Below are 22,754 nucleotides of genomic sequence, written 5' to 3'. Positions count from 1 at the left end.
TTTGATTTTAATACTGAAATACAGACATTGTTCAAAGAGATCTGTGTGAGAAATAATTATCTTGAAAACAAGCACCAAGGTACAACTTAAAAAAAAAAAATTTTAAAAATCAACAAACCCCACACTCCCCACACTGCACCCGCACCAGTCCCTAAAGCGTAGGTTTTAGAGTTGATGGTCTGGGATTTGTTGTTTGCTGTAAAAGACCACAATTTCCTATGGGGTTCACCCCCAGCCCTAAAACTCTTTAAAAACACATAATTTGACCGTATAATTATGCATACATAATCTCAAGTCTGTTTTATTACAAAGGTCATTTTATAGCAATTAACTCCTAATAATGAGTAACTTTCTAGCACCAGCGAGGGTCATTTTTACTGAAACACATGTCACAACAGCGATGTTTTCCTCCTACCCTCAAAAGTTCTCTCAAAGTACAGGTCCTCTGAGCAAGACATGAAAATAATTCCTTACCATTTTATTCCTGCTCTTTAAATTTTCCCTAATGCAATTTAATCACAGTGGCCCCCATTTATAATCAAAATGAAAAAATATTAAAAAAAATTTTTAAAAGGTAGCTTCACATTGATTCAACTTCAATAACTTGGCCCACAAAATAGCTTAATTAGCCATTTGAAATTATCATCTTACTTTTACCTTTTGTTACATCACAGAATTGGATTCACTGTTAATGCACAAAGCAGCAATTACTAGTGAGTATATAACCTTAAATACTTGATTAAAAAGTGCTATTTCCATTTACAGAAAGTATTACTGTAGTCAGTAGCTTTTAAAGGGCTTGTTAATGGCTTACTCTTTTCATTCATCATCAAAATTGAAGTCTTACCAGTAGATGTGTTTTATGAACTTAAGTCAAGAAATACGCTTATTCAGCTGTAACAGCCCACTTGCAAGTGATATTTGCTCCTTAAGATAAGTTTCTGCTGTTCAATGGTTGTAATGGTCTTATTAATGGAATAATAACTGTGTGAATGTTATTAGCACACCTTGAACGATGGGATGTCCGTTACACTCATGACAAAGCAGAAGTTGCAGTCCTGCAAAAATTTCATCCAACTTACTATGGAATGTTACAGAGTGTGAACGTGAATTCTTAAATAAAACCAAAAACCTCATAAAAACCTACTTGCAGGTACTCTGTTTCATTTAGAATGCAACAAAATCCAGCTGGGAGGTGGGGGCGAGAGAGCTTCCAACTGTCAGGAAAACCTCACTCCTTAACTACTATACCCATGAGTTTTCATAGATGAAATTATATTAACTTTCCTAAGAGATATATGTAGTTCACATTTTATACTGAATAGCCACACTTGAGTACACAAACTAAAGGACCCAGCTCATCGCAAATAGGAACAGCCCAGCCCTGGAGACAAGGGCTTAGTTTCTTGGAATCTTAAAGCTGCCCACGAAGGATAAAAGAGATCCCTGGATGACCAAGATAACGCCAGCATCCTAGCCCCTCTAACATATCTTTTAAACCGCCCCCATCGTCTGTTGTCATAGATAAGTAACTACAGCAAGATGGACTCCAGGGACATCTGTATCAATAGAGAAGCATAGAGAAGATGTGGTTTAGGTACCTGACACAAGCGGTGCAGGAACAAGAGTGAGTGCTGCTAGAGAACACTGAAAATTAGCCATCAGCATTAAGGGGAATAGCAACTGTAAAATCTTGTTTAGAGCTGTAGCAAATTTGTTGTAATTTTGCATTCTTACACATTTGCTAGTGTTCGGGCCAAAGCCCACACTCATTACAGAACAACAGTTTTCTCTCTAGTTCACTTTCCTGTTTAGTAAATATTACCTATGCCAGTATTATACAGTACACTGCAGAGAAAACAGATATAGATTAGAATGATAGATAGTCTTTACTTCTCAAACACAAACCTTCCAGGCAAGGAGGATTCATTCTGCACACATTACATACATGTAGTTTTTAAAGGGGTTTGGAGAGGTAAAGGAAGAAAAAAAACCCCGAAACACTACAATGCTCATCTTTTCACTTGGACATATTATTTGCATTTTCCCTATTATATGCAAGCTCCTGCAGAATAGCTAGGTGTTATTATTCATTACAATTTTCTATTACACTGTGATAAATGACACCCCCAGGGGTAGAGCTGCCCAGCAAATGCTTATTACAGTCATTTAAGTAGGAGTTGATTTACCTTAAATAGGTTGTTTCATATAGCTATATGCCACAGCTGTACAGGCCTGCCATTGCTGTTCTTTCAGTGCTGGCATAACTAGAGTTTAATTGAATTATAAAGGTTCCATGTATGTATTACACTGTATCCTGTTTATTATATATTGCAAAATAAGACAGTACTAATTCCACATGCTGCAAAGCTAGAATCCTTTTATTCTGTTTAGAGGTTTGACTTTTTTTTAGCTTCAAGTTTAACAAGGGTTGTTGATTAAAAAAAGAGCTTCAGACTCTAGAAACAATTTTACAAAAGGCAATCTGCAAGTTGTACTAGTCAGCTTCGCGTGTATCAAAAGTAGGCTTCTTTCACCTATGTATTTCAAGATACCTTTAATTCAGTACCTGACTTATGCACAGATGGACAATACTGTCCAGATAACATAAGAGTTTGGACAAGAATCTGACAAGAGCAGACTTAACTCCTCTTAGGGCCTTCAGCCTTGTCTTCCCTACTGCCATAAAAACTCAAATTAAGAGCATGTATAAGGACGTTTTGCTTCAGTTCATATCAATATGACAGATATTGAAGCCTATCAATAGTCTGAATACAATCAATGTAGTTCGCTGTTTGAAAACCACCAGTTTAACTCGCAGAAGATAATCTACTGAGCAAATGAAACTATGAAGCCTCAGTGAAAAGTGAATGGAATGTAAGAATAAAGTACAAAAGAAAGGAAAATAAATTCTCCTATGGAACAAGGAAATCATGTAGTTAGTGTTTAGCTGTCTTCATTGTGTTCCTAAAATTCTTTAAAAAAAACCCAACACAACAACTTAAAGCTGAAACACTTCATCAATGGCCACAGATCTAATATCAGGGTAATTCTCAATGCTGTTTTTCCACCACAGGTAGCAGAACTTGTCTCAAATTTAACAATTTTAATTTTTCTGTTGTTGTTGTTCCTTTCCTAATATTATCATCGTTATTCGGGAAATACACAGAAGCATTTGCACTACATATGACCAACATAGTTCTGACAATGAAAGAGCTTTCATTAATGCACTTCTCACAACATCGAGAACAAATCTCACACAGCTGAATTTTGTTTGATAACTGCAATTATACGTTTTTAAGCACATTACAGGAGGTTTAGAATTTCAGTATGCATTACTAGTAATCCAACAACATTTTCCAGTTTATTTTGATTAAAAGTGAAAAGCCAGAAAGCGAAAACCCAGAGCAAATAACACGTTAAATATAGAATTCCATGCTAAAGCAGTACAGATTATCTGAAGTTAAAGATCTTACTTCCACATAAAATTCAGATGAGACAAGCAGGTGGGGAAATATCTTTATATATCATTGTTTTCTCTGCTGTGAGAGAAAGCTGTCTTTTTTCAGATTTTGGCATTCAAATAAAAGCCATTAAGGCTCAGCTCCAGGGCTAATAAAACTGTTTCACAGTATCAGAAGCCCCTATGCTGCTGAATGCTAAGGAAAAAAAAAAAAATCTCATACAATCACACTGGACATCATAATGAAGCCAATACACAAAAGTTTTTCATCTGATCCTGTAGAGCAAGAATTCTAAAGATCAGCTGGAGTAGCATGCAATAGGAAAGGTGAAGCAAAGCTCAACTTTTTAAAAAGACATCTGAGGTACCTATTGGCAGCATAGCTTTGTATAAGCCACCTACTCTCATGACAGTATAAAATCAACATAAATGGGGATGCAAAAATTGTATCACCCACGTATGTGCACTACAACAGTAAAAATGTTGATAAATAAACAATTTTAAATAGAAAAGTAAATTTGTTTGATGACAACAGAAAACAGTGACCCTTGCATTCATCTACCATTGACATCACTCTCTAAATGATCATCAGCATCAATTCACAGGCCCAGTTACAGCAGCAGTTTACACTAAATTTGTCCAGCGATTTAAATATTTTAAATGGAAAATAGTAATGAATTAAACTCGAGCTTTCTAAAGTAAATAAGCCAACAGCCAAAAAGTATTCTGACGAGAATAAGCAATTAAACTTTAACTACTTTTTAAAACAAATTCTTTTAGATGCTAATGGCCATTGTTTTCTCACTTAGTAAGTAAAATTTTGTGTCACAAAAGGTTAAACGATTGCAAAGATTTAATTGAATGTCTAAAAGAAAGGGAAATGTTTCTTTAAAAAGCTAAGATGGACCTCTTACCACATTCCTACAGCAAAATGTCCTGTAACAATAGAGCTGTGATTTGCTGAAATTAAAATGCTATTATGGTAGAATTAGGGCTTCAATATTTTTAGCAGCTTAAATAGGCCTTCCATTTTTAAAGGACATCTGATAATAGATAATTACATTTCATCTTAAAGAAACTGAGTTGTTTTCTTAAGAAAAAATACTTTTCTTTTTTCCATAGAGGTTAAAGCATAGCCATCATTAGTAGCAGCAATAGGCTTTAGGTGCCTACTTCAGCTTGGGGGATATATATTAGCATATAAATAGCCGTTGGTGGCTGCTTGATTCTACCTATTTTATGTTTCAATGTGGCATCAGAATGCACTTAGCAAGAAACCTGGGGGGAGGTGAGGGAGGAATTCTGCAATATGGTGGTGTTATAGAGGGGGCAACTTTGGCTATAAAAAAAATCCCCTGTTCTTATGTTACTGGGTTTTCTTTATGTTTACTATATCATTTTAATAGTCTAATTAATGAGTTCTAAAGAGCAATCTGACACTGTGCTGGTTTAAGCAGAAGCTCTTTTCTGAGAATACAGGAATAAGTCAAAGTAGTGCATTTTCTATAAGATAAATTCAGTTGTTTATTTATTTTATATTTACATGAAACGTGTCTAAAATAATTTCTACCCTTTTTATTGATGGAAAACAATGGAAAAGCAAGGGGTCGTTATTACCCTGCCAACACTACTTTCATGCAGTACATTTCCTCATGGGAGGCAGACAGAGAAGGAAAGCCACGAGCATTCCCTGCCCTCTGTTTCAGACTGACCTTCAAGATTTACTGCTTTAAAATGTTAATCATCATGAGTGACATTTCTTGTGTCACTAAGTGGATTGTAACAGCAGAGGGAGAAACATTCTTTTTAACAACTTTCCTCACAGCCAAAGAGGGGTGACTGAAGATAGAGCAGAGGTGAGGAGATGTCTCCTCTAGGAGAGCCATAAGGGCAAACATGCTTCAGTCAGTGCATTCTTATTAGGAAGGTGATGAGGGCCTGCAGCGAAACAAGCCTGCCTAGTTGCATACGAAGACCCTTTATTGAATCACGGAGTGCACCTGGTCCAATGGCATCTCTCAACTTCCCACTGATCAAGGCTCTCAATACAGGAGAGCACTAGGCCAGATGATATGACCAATCTGAAATCAGAAGCACAGCTGCACCCAACTCAAAACTGCCACACTGTTCCTTCACAATCACCCCAAATATGTAACAGGAAAGCGTATCTGTCTTTGGAGATGCAACAGACCCATTCAGGCAATTTCACAGGAATTAAAGCATTACCCATGAAACATCATTAGGGTACATCAGCTTTAGCAGGCAACAGCATAAAAATAAGATAGTCACCATTCAAAAGTAACCAGCTTCTGATACTACACAGTGTAAGCTCTGAACTTTTCAGACTCCCTAGGTAACCATACATGATTTGCAAACATAATACAGGACAAAGGAGAGCCATACCCTTTTAGAGAGGCAGATGCTGGTGGCAGCACCTAAAACTCTATAAGGAGCTGGCATTCAGGTAACTGAATCCAACTGTTCATATCTAGGTGTTTCCAAAATAAAAGCTATATATACACATCTCGCACGCTATCGATGCATACTCATTTCTAATGAATTGCATCTGTCATGTTCTGAAACGTTTGTTATAATTAGAAAGCAGCCAATATTGCAGGTAATGCTTTCACGAAGGCCACTTTTGAATATTCTGCTTGGAATCGTCTCTCCTTGTCTTGCTTCTTCATTTTGGTCTTGGGCAAAGTCTCCATTAATTCAACAACAAAACAATTAGGTCCATAAGTGGCAAGGTAGAATATATCTTTTCTTGCACCACAAATACCAATATTTGAAATGCCGGTTGACAAACAGTAAGAGATTTTTAGATTGGGCTGATTAAAATGGCCATTAAAAGTGTTACTGTATAATTATAAACAAAGCATTGGAAGAAATTAAGTATCAGTCCCATCAATTTTAAAATTACCATTTTGCTCTCAGTTAATCAAGTCAAAGAAAGGTCAAAGACCTCTATCTTCTAACAAACACAGTTCTTGATTCACTACATTAGTCAAAAATTCTAGATTGTAAAAATGTGACATAACCCTACTATTTTATCTGCATCATTATAATTTTTAAATATGTTATTTAATCTCCATGACCTCTGCATTACAGTTTATACTGAATGAAGCAGGGCCAACACCCTGCAGATGAAACGGCAACCATAATCAGGCACTTCAGATATCTCTTCTTTATTAAAAGGGCTGGTGAAAAGAATTATTTTTTTAATTAGTAAAGCCTACTTTTATGGGGCTTAAGTCACAGTAAAGGAAGAAACAGGAAGTATGGTGACAGAACATTTAAAATATTTCAATTCTTTCTTAAGAAGTTTCAAATACAGATAAAGGCCTGAAAAAGTATAAAACAAAGGCTGGCAGTATGATCTGTTAGCTGTCTGATCAGAAATATCACAGATCTGCGACTTAATCCCTTCACTAGCCAGAGATATAGTTTTCTGTATTATGCCAGTAGGCAGAGCACTATCACACTAGCCAAAAAGACCCAGATGAAAAAAAGAGGTAATAGAGGATTATAACACATCAGGAAGGAGTAAAATTGGAATTCTACCTTGTTATCAGAAAACAAATCTGGATTTTTTGAAAATACCAAATTTGTTAGCCTCATGTAACCACAGAATTTAGTCAAGTACAGTATTATTAGAAGATTCCTCAAGAGAAAATAATACATTGTTAGGTTTATTTCCTAAATGCAATATGAAAGCCTGCCTTGAACTTGAAATAATAATCAACAGTGTGAATAAAATTTGAATAAAAAGAATGAAAAGGGAACTTTAAAAAATATTTTATAGGAACTGAAATGTAACTCATTACAGTTTAACAGAGCAACAAACAATGCAGATGTTTACAGGTTCACCACACATGCTAGAACCCGCTTCAGAATCAGAAAAAGGTAAGCTTCAGCACCACTTGCATTGCTTATTTCCCAAACCAATCTACATCATTTCAGTGAGCTTTCAGATACCTGTGCAACAGAAAAAGGTATTTGGCAACTGTTTGTTGAGGACTTCTGCTACAGTGACAGAGGTAACTTCACAGGACACTGAAGGCCAAGTTACAAGGACCAATCAGTCCTGGTGGTCTCTTACACAGCAGTTCACAGCACAAGAAATTTATAAGCTGCTTCAAATTTCTTCCAAAATTTCTTCTTTTCATACATCTTCCAAAGTAAATTAAAAAAAAAAAAAAAAAAAGTATTGTAATTTTTATCCATAGACACCCACTTATGAAAATAGAAGTGCTAACCTGGCAAGCCTAACCTTGCTAGGAGGGGCTGCTTATGCTGAAAGAATTTATGTGGGTTGCTCATTATTGCTCTGAAGAGGAATATAGGCTTAACAGTTCAGAATGGCCCATAGCTTGAATGGTTTAGAAAGAGGAAGGCTAACACTAAAAATGCAGACTGGATAACTGAGAAGTATGGGTCTTCAGAAATAAAAATAGTTTCATGATTTTCAAATGCCAAACCAGAGGCAAACATAAAACCAAGGCTGAAGTCATTAAAAAATGGTATTTTCTGATTTAATAGGTACCCACTGAACGTTCTTATACTAGTGCATCATTTGCTTGAAAAATTAAAAATTATACCAAAGGTGAAACCTATCTCAATTTCTAAAGTACTAGTTTTTAAAATACATATTGTATGTACAGAAAGTCAGTTACTCCTACAGGAGGATCAGAGCACTTCTAATGACCTAAGCAGAGAAAAAAATATAAAAAGGTGAGAGGGATATATCATAAGATGGTTCTGTAATTATGAACAAACTACAGCAACCTTGAAACACGCAGGTCATACTGCAGGACAGCTGTCTTTAGGAGAAAGAGTTTCGATTAGAAATAAACAAGAATCAGTTATTTGGTCCAACCAAAAAGTGACTTCAACTCCCCCGCTCCACTCCCACCCCGCAAATCAGCTCGGTCTACTTAATAGAACTGTGGCCTTCTTATTTAAAATTCTGATACAAAGTTAAGTGGGATTGGCAGCTGATAACTGAAGGATGCAGTTTACAGTAAAATTAGGATTTGCATTTTTATTGCATCTATCACTTCAATTACAAAAATAACTACAGATTCTGCAAACCATGAAAAAATTCAAAGAAAATTACAAAGAAAATAAATTAGGAAGCCACTCTTCCAAGAGGCTTCATACAAGCAACAAATGTAGTTAAACAAAGCTCAGGATGGTGAGAGACCAGGAGTCTTGACAGAAGACTGCCGTCAACAGGCTCCAGTGGTCACTATGGGCACGTTGTTTCTCATTAAAATGCCGGATACAAACTCCAGTTACCCGACAGAAAGGGATACTGCTTGTGCACGGTCAGCAGCTTCAGCATGCAGGAATATCATAAAATCTACAGAAAAAAATAGTTCTTAAATTATCAGTTTAACACCCCAATACTACAGGGGTTCAACAAACATACCAAATCTTATCTGCCAAACAACACAAGACTTATCTATTATAAATATCAGACTGATCATAATTTTGTCTTCAAGAGACTTATAAGCTCGTTAACAACTGGTTAGTTCACATAACTAAACAATTCTATTGGGAATATTACTGTTGATGGTACAAATCAACAACAGAGAACAGAAATGAATTCCATATAAATCAGATTTCAATTCTTCCTAAAGCATATCAAAATGACCACACGCAAGCAACAAGAGCAACAATAAAAGACTTGAAGATCATCCATGTCTGGGAAACAATTCATCTGAATGCAATTATTTCTCATGTGTTTGATGTATTCTGTACACTAAGATTTGTATTTTATGTCCTTATGTAGAATTAAGTACTTATTTATATATTGCCATAGTACTTGAGCTTTCATATCTGATAATTTATTGTGAAAAGCATGCAAAACAAGTTTGGCTGTCTAGCTCCAAATTTCTAGCCTGCACTGACATACTAATGAAGAACAATAGTGCCATGCACTTCTCTTTGACAGCTGTACCCAGGAGACTTTAAGGGACAAAACAAACCAACCAGAAACACAACAGCAATGAAAAAACCCAACATCAGATGTAATTTAGATTTGTATTTCCCAGACCAGAAATATTTTTCACATATAAACATTCTGCCCTTTCAGAAAATCTCACACTAACGATAGGGTTCTGGAATAATTACACCATAATTACTTTCACACACTTTCTGTAAAAATATCCCTAGCAGTTAGACAAACATTGGCCTAATGATCAAAAGTATGAAAGTCCCACAAGAACAAAGATTTAATAGTGCAGTATGATAATGCTTGTAACACTGTACAGCTTAATCAATGTAACTGAGAAGCTAATTTTGCAGACAGAGTTATGTTGTTTTACGTCTCAACTTACTAGATAGTGTTCTATCTGTAACCATCTAATTAGAGAAGAAAACCAAATGGAAACCAAACAAGGGCAATCACAGGCATCCTTTTTCAAGGGAACACACCTTCAAAGGTGCCATCATATGATAGCTGAAGTGCTCTCCTGTGGCAGAAAAGCTCAAGGTGGTATAAATATAGCAGCCATTGTATGCTATAAATCAGGCTCATCTTATGTAAACAGTGTGCTCTTCCTTCTTTTAATGAGACAATCTTCCCCTGCATGGGAGAATCTAACAATAGGAGAAGTGTCTTTGATGTGATTCATGTGAAGCTTTATTTTCAATTGGAGCAGCTTTGTTGCAGGCCCTAGCCCTTTCATCTCAAAGAAAAATCTAACATGTCTTACCTGAAATCGTAGGGGATTTTAATAGGCATTCCCAAATCATCTGTCTAGATAAATAAATGGTTCTGCTTTTACTCTCATCCTGATCAAATAAAAAACATTAGTCTGAAAACGATCTTTGTTTATTTCCCTTCCTGAGATAAGAGTTGAGAGGCTACAGATTTCACATCTGATTCTATTTTGTAAACATGTACTTTTCAAAAACATAAGCATTTGAAGAAAATATACCTTGGATCAGAAACATTTTTATTGTGATGTGGAGAGTTACCAAAAATCCTCACAAATTATTTTAAAATCAATTAAGAATATTTGTAGACTACAGCATCTGTCCCTAAAACTATTTAATCACCATCCATTCTCCAGCTATAAACAAGAGAAGCAAAAGCATTAACTGCTAGGATACTTCTGAACTACCTTTTAACATCTCTTAAGCAAAACTTAATAACACTTTGTGAACTATTTGCTTTAGTTTCAAATATATTAAAGTTATACAACCAAAACTGAAAACCCAATAGCTAGAACTTTCTCTTCAAAGTGTAAAGATCTGACATAGCGCCCGTAAAAGTGAAAATAAAGATTTTTTGTAAAAGCGGTGTGCCACTAAATTATCTTTAGAAATTTTAAGTATCTTCATAAAAAGTTATGTAAATATACATAAGCAAAAGCAATAAAGTAGCAAATATTTGTACCGATGCATTTAAAAATATGTCTACATTCTTTTCAGATCATTTAGTGTTGTTGTAATCATTCCTATTCTCTTAATGCTTTCTCATTGGGTGTGTAAAAAAAAAAATTATCTTTTCTTTAATCTTTTCTCAAATCCTATAACTTTGTACCTACAATAAACTGCAGGAACAAAATCCAAACTGCAGGCTTAATCAATTGCCAACTGCAAACAATCTCAAGAAATCACATATTTTTTTGAAGATGGTAACACAAGGGAATTACATGGTTGTTTTCCCCAGCACTCATCGTTAACTTCAGTATCAGCAGAACAAGACGAAATATAAAACTTTTGTACATCTCAGCGAGTTAAGAATTAAGCCATCTAGGAAGGTTTTTTGTTGTTGCTTTTTTTAAACTCTATTTGTAATCTCATTGTGGCAACTGACTGGCAGAAATGAAGCAACAGATGCAAAACAGGAAGGTTTTGTTTGTTTGTTCTTTTTAGGCATTTTTGTTTATTTATAAAGTGTTTTTTTTTTCCTGAAGCAAAACAAAACTGTTAGCAACTTAAGACAATACATTGAAAAAAGTTACTTATTCATTTGCATACAGTTGTGTCTTTGCCCTGATGCCTTAGACTTGAAAAATATTACTTTAAAAAACAGGACTATCAGTAATACTACCTCTAGCTCTCCTAAATGTTCAAAATTTATTGTGAATTTGTTAAATACTTAGGAATGATCAGGGTACACAAAATCCACAAGGGGCAATCCAAATAACTGCAAGAACGACATGTAAGCAAAACATTCTCATATGATAAAATTTGCAGTCAGATCCCTCTATGAAGGGCTGCTGGTAAACTTTCTCAGTTATGTGATGGACATATTTTTAATCATAACAAAAAAAAAACCCCCACATTTGAGAAACAGGCTTTGGAATCGCAAATATCCAAGCATTAATTTCTTCAGGGTCATCAGAAGCCAGGCTAACGCCGCTTTAGCCATCTAAGTAAGTTCTCATCTTCCCTCCCTCCTGCAACAGCAGACCAGTTTGCACAGGTGCACTAAGAGTTAAAAGAGTTATCAGTGCTTTGGCAGAAGAGTAGTGACAAGTGATGAAGTACCTTGCCAAAGCTTCAGAAGGCACCTTTCTGATCCTCTGTGCCTGCCCCAAATCTGCCAAGCCCCGTGCCAGGAAGAGCCTCAGGCTCTGTGGCTGGATTTCTGATAAAGAATCTGGGCTCTACACAGTGCTGCTCTCACAAGATTGCTACTCCCGAGAACGTTTCCATAAATATGTTTTTGTCACACACACAAGTATCTCTTTACTCAAGTTGTATCAATAAAGCTATGTGAAAACTTTGAAGAGAAAAATATTAAGTCCCACTGTTGTGGATGGACGAGCCCACACTAACAACAAAGCTAAGTACATACATTACCGTGTGATCACACACCATGGAACTTAAGTGAAGAAGGGAATTTGATTTCTGCGAGGGACAGATCTGGTTGCAGTGTTGTATCCTCATCACCAGAGTTCTTATTTTCTGAAATCCCATCTTGAGGAGTCAAGCATAGATAAGATATTGTTTGGCATCTCAAGTTAGCGAAGAATGACATTCTGCTAAAATACTTAAACAGCTTTAAAATTGGCATTTATTTCTTCAAGACACTAAGATTAGAAACAGCTTAACCACATACATGTTTTAGAAAAGCAAACTATGGTGAAATTTGTCTACTTTTCCAGCTGTCTCTCAGTTTAAACAGAGCCATTTCATACGTTCACTGTTACTGTGATAGCCCTTACCACAGGCTTATTTCCACTCTCCACATGAAATAACTTCTTCAACTTCATTTGAGAAAACAAACTAAAGGCAGAGACCAATATACAGCACAACATTAAAATGTGCTTCACAGGGACAAAAACAGAGGAGAAAAAGCCTTGTAAAGGATGAACCAAACTATCACTCTGCACTTCCCATGCTCCCCAAAACATATGAACAGTACAGCTATATTTCTACACAGTCATCCTCACATAACTTGGGACTTAAAAAAAAAAAAGATTAGGTTTAAAATGAACTCTAGACAGAGTCAGGCAATTTAACACTACTCTGACTAGAAAAAACTCCTGGTCTGCTTCATTCCAGTTTACACTGGTGTGGATTTTTTCCCTGTTGGAGGTAACTCGGTATTGTACTGCAAAAGCAACCCAGAAACATATTTCACGTTCTGTTGACTGAATGGGTGGGAAATGTACTGCCAAGATAGACAAGTCTCCCGAGTGCAAAAACATCTGTAATCATAATTAAACAATAAAGTGCTGGTAGCATCTGTTTCCTCACATCCCCGTGGGGCTTATGTGCAGCACTCGAGGTGATCTCAGTATACTGGGCAAAAGGGTTAATTTTTCTACAGTGGGAAGTAGAAAAAAGTAACACTCTGAGGGGAAAGTATCACTGAGGAAAAGTACATTACTGAACCAATGGCCAGCCACTGAGGAACAGATTCACAGCAGGCTGCTAATGATGAGACAAAGATTACAGCTAGACAAATCTTGCTTGTAAGGACATCAACTCAGAAATAATAATGCTAAGGTAGCACACGCTAGAATGGATGGTGTAAACAAAAAAAGAGAAGGAAAGAAAACTATGAAGATGGAAAAAAAGATGCTCTCAGCTGATACTTATTAACTCTACTAAGTATTTTAAGTTCTGTGAGTTAACCAGGGGGAGAGGGGAGCTTCTTTCTAACCACACTTTAGCAGATGATGAGGTTTTTTCCCCCTCTCCTTAAAAACCATCTCCATAGAGGTCTGTGTTCCAAAGCAGTCCATAAAACTTAAGGGTTTTTAAAGGGTCACGTTCACAGGGCCAGGCACATGTATTCTGTTATGATTGTTGAACTCATAAAAATGTGTCATTTTGAATTGTGAAGATGAAGTATAACACAGTGAGATATGTTTAGTTTCCTAATGCCTTAAGAATATTTTGTTCACTGTATAGTTATCACACACTTATTTCTGCAAGGCATGCTGCTTCTTGTACATGTCAGCTGAAACGACAGCAGCCCTATTCAAAGACAGATGATGTACCTCCTGCTGTGCTAGCAAACAGACACTCAACAAGACTTGACTTTCACAGCTAACAGGCATGGACATTGAACTTTGCAAATGAAGCCTCAGACTGAAAGAATGTGTCCAAAAAGTCCAAAGCTTCCGACTCCAAGTTGTAGTCTCTGCCTCTCAGCTTGATCAAAGCAGTGCCTCAGTTGGCCTTGTTCTATCCAGATCTTCAATTCAGATTGTGATTCAAAGGAAAGATTTGAAATGGGAAAAGACACACAACCTGACTATTGACAGTAAAAAAAATGTAACATTCTGGAAAATCAATATAGTTTTTGTTTAATGGAAGAGTTAAAATGGAGACAGCAAATTGGTTGAGTTTTCCAATATTATACCATTATATTGCATAAGAGTTTTCTCACATAGACTTCAGAATAACTGAAATAACTTTGTATGCTGAACTGGATTTCTTTATAGCAGAATTTCCTAGTTAATTTATGTAAATAATGACTTAGAAGGCAAGCAAGGAGACCATCAAGGACTGTTGCCCAGAACTGGAAGGATGGCAATGATCGTGAATTTACATCTACCATTGCTTAAGATAACTGGAGCCTGATGACCAGTGAGATATTCTTAAAACAAACAAACAAGAAATCCCAACAAGTTTAATCATGGAAGTTATTTTTGAGTGCCGGCAGCTTATTCTACCCTTTAGATATGCAGTTTCTTGAGGTTTGTGGTAATAAAAAAAAAAAAAAAAAATCAAAAAAGTCATTAAGTCCTTGGTATTTCAGAAACACTCGAGTTACATAAGAAAACTTTCTCGCCACAGTTCCAATGGCATTTCATAAAAGACTTACGCTGAAAAAGGCAACCAAAAGAAAGCAGTACAACATTCTTGATTCCTCAAGGAAGATCTCCATTATGCTTAGTAGCTTTAAGGAAATTTGAGTAGGTTCTTTAGTCAAACCATTCACTCCTAAATTAATAAAACCACGATGGGAATTTTAATGTTTTTTTTTTTAGTCAGCAGTTACCTGAAATTCCTACCATTAAAAGAAAAAGACATCAATAACTGTTTATGCCTTATAGATATCTCAGAACACAAAACACAGAGAAATGGTATTTGATTCTGCTATTTACCACAGTGTAAACCAAGAGCAACTCAGAGGTTTGGAAATGAATAGGGCCATATCAGAAGGGCAGAGGGAGTGCAACAGCAATACCTTTTCAATAGAGGTTTATAGTTTCTCAAACAACAGTGGTCATCCCTCCCAGCCCAATGATTCCTTTCACCTGGTTAGTCAAATTTGGCAGAATTAAAACCCAAAGTTCACCCAATTTCATTTAAAAAAAAAAAACAAAAAACCATCAAAACAAAACCCAGCCAAAAAAAACCCCCAAACCCACACCCAAACAAAACAAAACCAAAACCAACCCCAAAAAACCCACAGCTAGAGCAAAAACATTAAATTTGTTGTCCCCATTGAAGTAAACTCTACACTGTAAACTAAACAATTGCTCATCTTTTTGCAGCAATTCTACATATGGTTTGCTTGGAATTGGTCACAATACTGTACTACCCCACTCCCATTAGTAGTTAAACAACATAAGAGGGAGGTGCAAGTAGAGGAAGGAAATGCTTAGGGCACGCAAGAACAACTGGTTATCACCAGTTCATGTACAGTGGTTACAGCACATAAACACGTAAGAAGTAAGAGTTATTTACTCACATATTGACTTGCTAGGAACGTATTCTAACCTTAGTTACTTGTGGGTATAAGTCCTTTCCTATAGCATTCAAATGAAAAACAAACACACACAGACACACACACACTGCCAAGTCAGGCTTCTTAAAATTAAGGATTCTGTAAAACAGCATGGTAGCCCTGGGTTCTCCCATATAAGTAATAAAACCCAGCTGATTTAAAAGCTTATACAAATCTTCATTTAGACTTATTATAAGCACACCTTAAAAAAAGCAACTGAAAGCAACAAAGAACAAGACAAGCAATAAATGATGATCTCTATGTTTTCATTAAAATTTTTTTTTTTTTTTTAAACATTCACATATCTTTCATTTTTCCATTCTCTGGCAAACTGATTGGCCTGCTTTTCTTTGGCATATCATTAGGAAATGTGGCGTGTTTACTGATTGAGGTATTAGGAAACTAATACAAATGAAGAAAACAGAAATAAAGCTGAGTCTTTTTTTCCATTTGCTATCCAGAATACTTGGCTTGCTAGAACACTGCCATTAGGCTTAACTTCAATACTGAAAATTAAGTAAGTTATTTTACAGTACCAATTAGTGTCCGTTTACTCTTTGACCTTCTGGTTATAGGATTCCTCAGAACAGAATTTGTTATAAAAGAAATCTAAGTCAGAATTTTTTATTTTTTAACAACACAAATTGTAGAATTACCACCTGATGGTAAAGCAAAAAACCACCCCATTACATAAACAAAGGATGGTTCTTACTAGAGAACGGACTTTCTCTTTTACAGCCCTGTGTCAGAAGTTCACAGCTCTAACCTAAGCATTCTTAAGAGGGGTGGATACCATTCTTCACCACCATTTTTCAGGCTGACAAAGTCTATACTTGGAAGAAAAAAACCCCTAATCTCAGAAAAAGTAGAGCAGTTGCTGTGTTCTCTAGGAGTTCAGGAAACACCGTCGTTCCACAGAGCAAAAAAATCTCCCGCGACTTTGAAAGGAATGGATAAAATAGCGCCCACTGCAGCGAACCCTTTCCTTAAAGGCAAGGTACAGCCAATATGCAAAATACATTAAGATTCTATACATTTGTGATCTCGCTAATTAATCAAATCTAATCTAGTAATTACAAATTATAACTTCCTGTACAAGATACCTTGGGTTAGATTTAGAAGACACTATTAATGTCTTTGTTTTGCATATTGACAAAAGCATTTGACTGTATCAGACATACTCAACAGGTTTAGATCTAGGTTGAAGCAGAAAAACAGCAAAGCAGCAAATGCCTTTTGGGGTACAGAGACAGTGCACGAGTAAACACTTATGTGTTCTATAATTCCATATATTCCCAGCAAGCACTAAAATGAACGTTTTGGACAATTTTACTCCAAATAAGAGCTAACTTTCCATTTGTAAGCATTGTAAGCAAGTATGTATTGCTCCCCTACTGCAATAGGTTAGAAAATTAAAAACCTACATGATACGATTTTCAAAGACAGTGATAAATCTCACACAATCATTAAATTTAGTAAAAGAACAAAATTTTTGAATGTAAATCCAAAATCAGGTAAGAGGTAAACCAAAAGATTTTAGAAACAGATTTACAGAAGTTAGGCAAGTTATTTAGTTTGGCCTCTAATGCACTTGTATTTTAACTACAAAAGTAGCTTTGTTAGCTTTGCATTGTTATAAACATAGACCAAATAAGTGTCCTTGTATAATCAAATGTCAGAAAGTTCGATTCTATCAAAACCTTTTACTTACACACGTAGAACAATTCAAAAGTCATTTTAACTTGGCTTCTTTGAAAAATATACTTCAAAACCATGTCAGGCTAAGCTGCAACTTGATTAGAATTTGAACCCTCAAAAGTCTAATCTTACTTTTCAAGTGATAGTGTGCATGTCAAACACTAATTTCCTAAGTTTTAGCTTTAAAGAACCACACTGTAAAAAGGTCAGTCAAGACTACAGTTCATTTTGTGAAGAGGAATCAGAACCAGAGAAACCAGTGATAGAAAACACTTCTTAGAGGAAAACTGCAACCAATAAAATCAGGTATAAACAAAACACCTTTCCTTGCCGTAACTGGCATTTGACAATACTGTGACCACATTCAAATGTATTAATATCTCCACATGTACTTTGTTAGAATCTATTGTAAAATACAAGTTGAAGATGCTTATATCTAGAACAATCTAATACCCACCAATGGGGAGCACAGTGATTTCGGAACCCTTTACCTCGAACTCTGCTGTGTGTGGGCTCTTCTACGTGGAATTGCTCCACCAAACCTAGTATGTATTTTTAGCATGTCATGTACTTCCTTCCTGGCCTGACAGAAGCAGCAGCAGAGATTTTAGCACCATAATATAGCAAGAGAACAGTAACAGAAAGATGGAAGCTGATCAGGCCTCTCTACAGACAAGCTTTTTGTTATGACTGAATCCATTTAGATTTCTTCAGCTATCACAACACACAACCTGTGCATGAGGATTAGCCAACTGCTGAAAAACATCACACAAATTTATTTTTTTTAAAAAAAAGCACACTCAAAATTTAAGCATTGTATCTACCGCTACAGACTATAATAAGGCAAAAGAAGCAAAGACAAAGCCTCTTCCAGTATTTTGTTCATTCTACATTTGACAGCTTTTTATCTAGCCAGGCAATCCAAAATCTATAGCTACAGAAAATTGTAGAGAGGGATTCAAAATGAGAAAGGAAATGGGAACAAAATTCAATGTAGATCTCCTCTACTTCGTATATAATATTTGATTAACAAAATAAGACCTCACCTTAAAGCTTCACAAGCCAGTGCAAAAATAACATCCTCAAAGTAAAAGAAATACACGCCATGAAGAACTACCGGAGTATCTGTGGGCATTTGTCGGAGCAGCAACTCTATTCTTTTCTGTGGTCTCATATGCTAGAAGGAAGAAAGTAGTCAATTATGAATGGATCACAGAATTTCTTTTTATACGCATGGTAGGGTAAGACCTACTTCTTGCTAAATGGAAGTGGCTTGGTATCTAATGTTCCACAACTGCAATTTTATATAGGGTTTGGCTAAATATATTCTGGATATACTAATGTAACTTAAAAGAAAACAAAACAAACCTAAAATAAAGCATTATACTCTTAAATCTTCCCAAATATTGAAGGCTGCTAGTATTATGCTAAGAAATGCAACCCTCAAAAGTTTAATGCTGTTTGCACTTATTTTCATAGAATCTATATGAATCTATAATTAGGTATAGTTATGAACTACATATGTTAAGCATGTTACATTTTCTTACATGTATCTACCTTACAGAATTCAGAATAAATTTGGTTTGACTTTATTGTTTAAGTATGCATGTACATTACAAATCATAGTTACCAGTTTGCTGTGTGTATTATTAAAGTCTAGGAACTATAGATTATGGTATCTGTCAAAAACCACCTGTATTTCTACTAGAATTTTGCAAATCTGAAGGGATAATACCACATGACTTAAGTTAAATTTCAAAGTCTCTCCAAATATTTTTTCTGCATTTGGAAATATTAAAAATGTAACATTGTTACATGAACATTCAAAATATCAATATACAGAGAAAGTAATGCAAGATTTCTCCTTTCCCAACAGACAGCTTAATTACATATAACTATGTCAGTATGCTGGTATACAGTATTTCATTTAGCCAAAGATAGGTGAAGTCATCTCACTGTATACGGATCTCTACACTACCACTGGAAAAAAACCTGCAGTTAAGAAAACGGCTGGCTAGTAATATATTTAAAACCCCACCTGACATGATAAATGAAAGAGAATAAATGTATACAGCTAGTGAAACTTCCAGGGAACAGGGGGAGACTTCAACACTTTTGCTGACAGTGACTTTACTGTCAGTGGCCTGTCTCTCTCGGAGGCAGCTGTCAATCACGGACCATCTTTCTCTCCCAGAGGAGTTCATTGTGCCTGCAGACAGTTGTGGAATAACTGCTCCTAGGCGTCAGAGCAGCAGATGGAGTGTATCTGTCAATCATTGTCACTAATTATTAACTTCTGTCACTCAGAGCAAGGCAACATATCTCCGCCTGATCCTCTGTGATTTGATCTGCTACGCCACCTCAGAGACAGACAGTTCAACCTTTCATTATGTGTCACATACACAGCGCTCTGCTGGGTCAGCCCTCGTGACTCAGTGTTCCATCAGAATTCTATTTTAGCCACTGAACATTACAGGGAGAAGCTGGCACGAAGGACACAGTCTGCGCTCAAATGTGGCGGTCACTCATTTTCTGTAAACATTTTGAAGGTAGAGAAGCATGGAAATATCAGTCTCCTAAGTTTTAAACATGGAGAAGGAAAAGAATCTAAATATAAGCCAAGTAACTCAAATTTTCACATGATAAGATGCCCCTTGTAATTTACTAAAATATTATCTTATCTCAAAAGACTTACTCTGAAACTCAGGCAACTTCTTTTAATAGCAATTATTTACAACAGTTAGTAAGGTTAGGGGCAGGCAGACCAGACAAAAATAATCACCCCTTCCTTTTCCATTGGTCAGAAAAATGACTAGAAATTATCATCAGTGATTTCTGATTGATGTTTGCCTGTATTTTCTATCTTGGAATTATGGGTACTTCTATTAAAATTCCATGCAACAACATCGGCCATACTCACTAAAGAAAAAGGATCAATAACGGAAATATATCACTGCAGGAAAAGCATATTCACTCTCTCTATTTATTTTCAAGTATACACTTGATACCCCTCTAGAAATTCTACTAGAAACCCAATGCAGTACCCCAAGGTTGACTAAGAACTTATTATACACAGTTGATGATATAAAAGAAATCATAATGCCTTCAGTACTTCAAATGCTATAAATCCAAGAGGCTCCAGACACTTTTTATAAAACCAGAAAATTTCACAGTTTTTCTTCAAGCACCTCTGCTTTGGGAAAAGTCTTATGCAGTCCTATTGAAACAAAAACACCCCTCTGCAGACTTAAGTCCTCTCCATCATTTTTAGTATTGGCTAAGTCATTAATGATGATGAGATTTGTTTAGGCATAAAAAATGCTGTGGATTTTTAACAAACTACTACTATATTAACTATTAACTATATTAACTATTTTAACAAACTACTACTACTACTATATTATAATATATTGTATTCTACCATATTCTAATACCAAAATGCAAAAATGTGGATATCAAAAGGGGATTCAAGCCACAGGTACAGATTACAGGACAAGATCTTGGGAGAACACTTTCAAGAAGGACTTAGGGAAGCATTCCAATTTAAGCTTCCACTGCGATGTTGTGGAAAAATAGATGAAAGCAATACCTGGGTGCATATAAGAGTAGAGAAGACAAAGAAAAATGGTTCCATTATTGCAGTTTGCATCAGTTATTCAAGTGTAACGCAAGTTCTTCTGGCGTTCCCTTTTGAAAGGAATAAAAGAGACTTACACAAAGAACCTCACCATTACAAGAGACTTGCAAAACTCAGTATTTTTTGTTTATGAAAATATTCCAAGAACTAACTTCATCATCATTTATAAGGAACATCATGGAAAGAAAATGACAAATATTCTGCAGGCTTTTGAAGACTGGTCTGAAAAGAAAGGAAACAGAGCGAAACATGAACAAATTAGATACAGGGTGAAAAAACCCAAACACCCCACATCACCACTTTTTAATAATAGAGGCGATCCAGTTTAAACAGTGGATTGTCCACAGTTTCTTGGTATTTTCAAACATCTTTCTCCCCAGACAACCCAATTTAGGTGAGTACAGGCCATTTTTAGAAAAGTTAATGGGTTCAAGAAGGCATCAATGGTTGAAATACAGTATTAGTCTGTCCCATTTCCATTGTTCTCAGTCTTTAAGTTTCCTAAAAAGCTAATAAGTTTTTAAAATTTAAGTAGTTCAGTTCTCATCTTGAATTCTATTAACTCTTTTATCCAATACCACTTAGCCTGACTACAGCATCTCAATAGCTAGCTATGCCACTTTATTTCCTTTGATTCAGTTAAAAAGTAACCAATAAAGTTCAAATCTTAAAGACTCATGCTAGACTTGGAAAGTTCTTATAAGTGCACTCATAAATTTGAACAGTAGATTCTTCATTCATTATCTTCCCCTTTGAATACTAGATGACTTTTCCATACCAAAGGATACAGATCCCAGCCAGCCCCAGGTTCAGTACTTCCCTCGCCCAGCAAAAAAACCCCAACACCCAACCAGCAAACAACAAAAAATTGGATTTATTTAGGTATCTGTTTTTAAAAGCTCATGACAATTTTGATATCTATTCAAGATCCTTACCCAGTTCTCTCCTAGAATACTTCCAACTCAAACACAAATCAAGTTTCAAATTGATTAAAAAAAAAAAGAAAAACATAGCCAAAAAGGAGAACCATCATTGGAAATTGCATAGCAAACTGATATTCCAAATCTTGGAAAATTTTAATTTATTTCCTCACACATGTCCATATAAAAGAAGATATATTCCAGTGCTTCTCATTATAATGACTTTTACTAATGTACGGTTTTCATTGGAAAATGGGAACAAAAAGAGACCATGAGACTATTTCTATTTCCTCTGGTTTACACCCTGACCATCTGCTGTCATTACAGCTCAAAGTACATTTAATTTCCTTTCATAACCTTTGACAACAAGAATCACTAACAGTATTTTATTCTTCAACAGAAACTTTTATAAAATATTACAGTCAAATCAATTGCATTAACACATTTGAACCTCTAAGTTCAACACAGTGGAAAACACAATACTTCTTTATTGTATCAGCTGTCTGGTCATATATAAATCATCTATAACTAAAACCAAAAGTATTGAGAGTACTATTTATCCAGAGTTAGCAAAAGGAATTATCTGACAGCTGAAAATGAAAAACCACTAATAAACATTACATTGTATTGAAAAGTTTAAACAATGTGATTAAGGAAACTTTTGCAATAATAAGGAGTGTATGTGATTCTATTTTACCTTGCTAACGAAATTCCTCTGGGATTTCTTATTCTGTTATACAATAACTAAACTGGAATATTACGTTAAACAAGTCTCACATTCTACCTGTATTCAGAATATATTTAAAATTAGGAGATAATGTTCTT

The 22,754-nt window shown here is 35.6% G+C and overlaps 1 protein-coding gene across 1 annotated transcript in view; it reads right to left on the bottom strand.

The window, feature by feature from the left end:
• Positions 1-22,754, bottom strand: part of RRAGC (Ras related GTP binding C) — a 234,418-nt gene that overhangs the window by 179,248 nt on the left and 32,416 nt on the right. The window contains exon 8 of the transcript XR_012626435.1: positions 18,419-18,549. The gene's annotated coding sequence lies outside the window, so the exon portion shown is untranslated. The remainder of the gene's footprint in view (positions 1-18,418; positions 18,550-22,754) is intronic.

Source organism: Strix aluco, chromosome 26 (assembly GCF_031877795.1).
Source record: "Strix aluco isolate bStrAlu1 chromosome 26, bStrAlu1.hap1, whole genome shotgun sequence".
NCBI classification, from domain to species: Eukaryota; Metazoa; Chordata; class Aves; order Strigiformes; family Strigidae; genus Strix; species Strix aluco.
The sequence above is the reverse complement of the archived record's forward strand: the minus strand, read 5'-3'. Positions and strand labels throughout refer to the sequence as shown.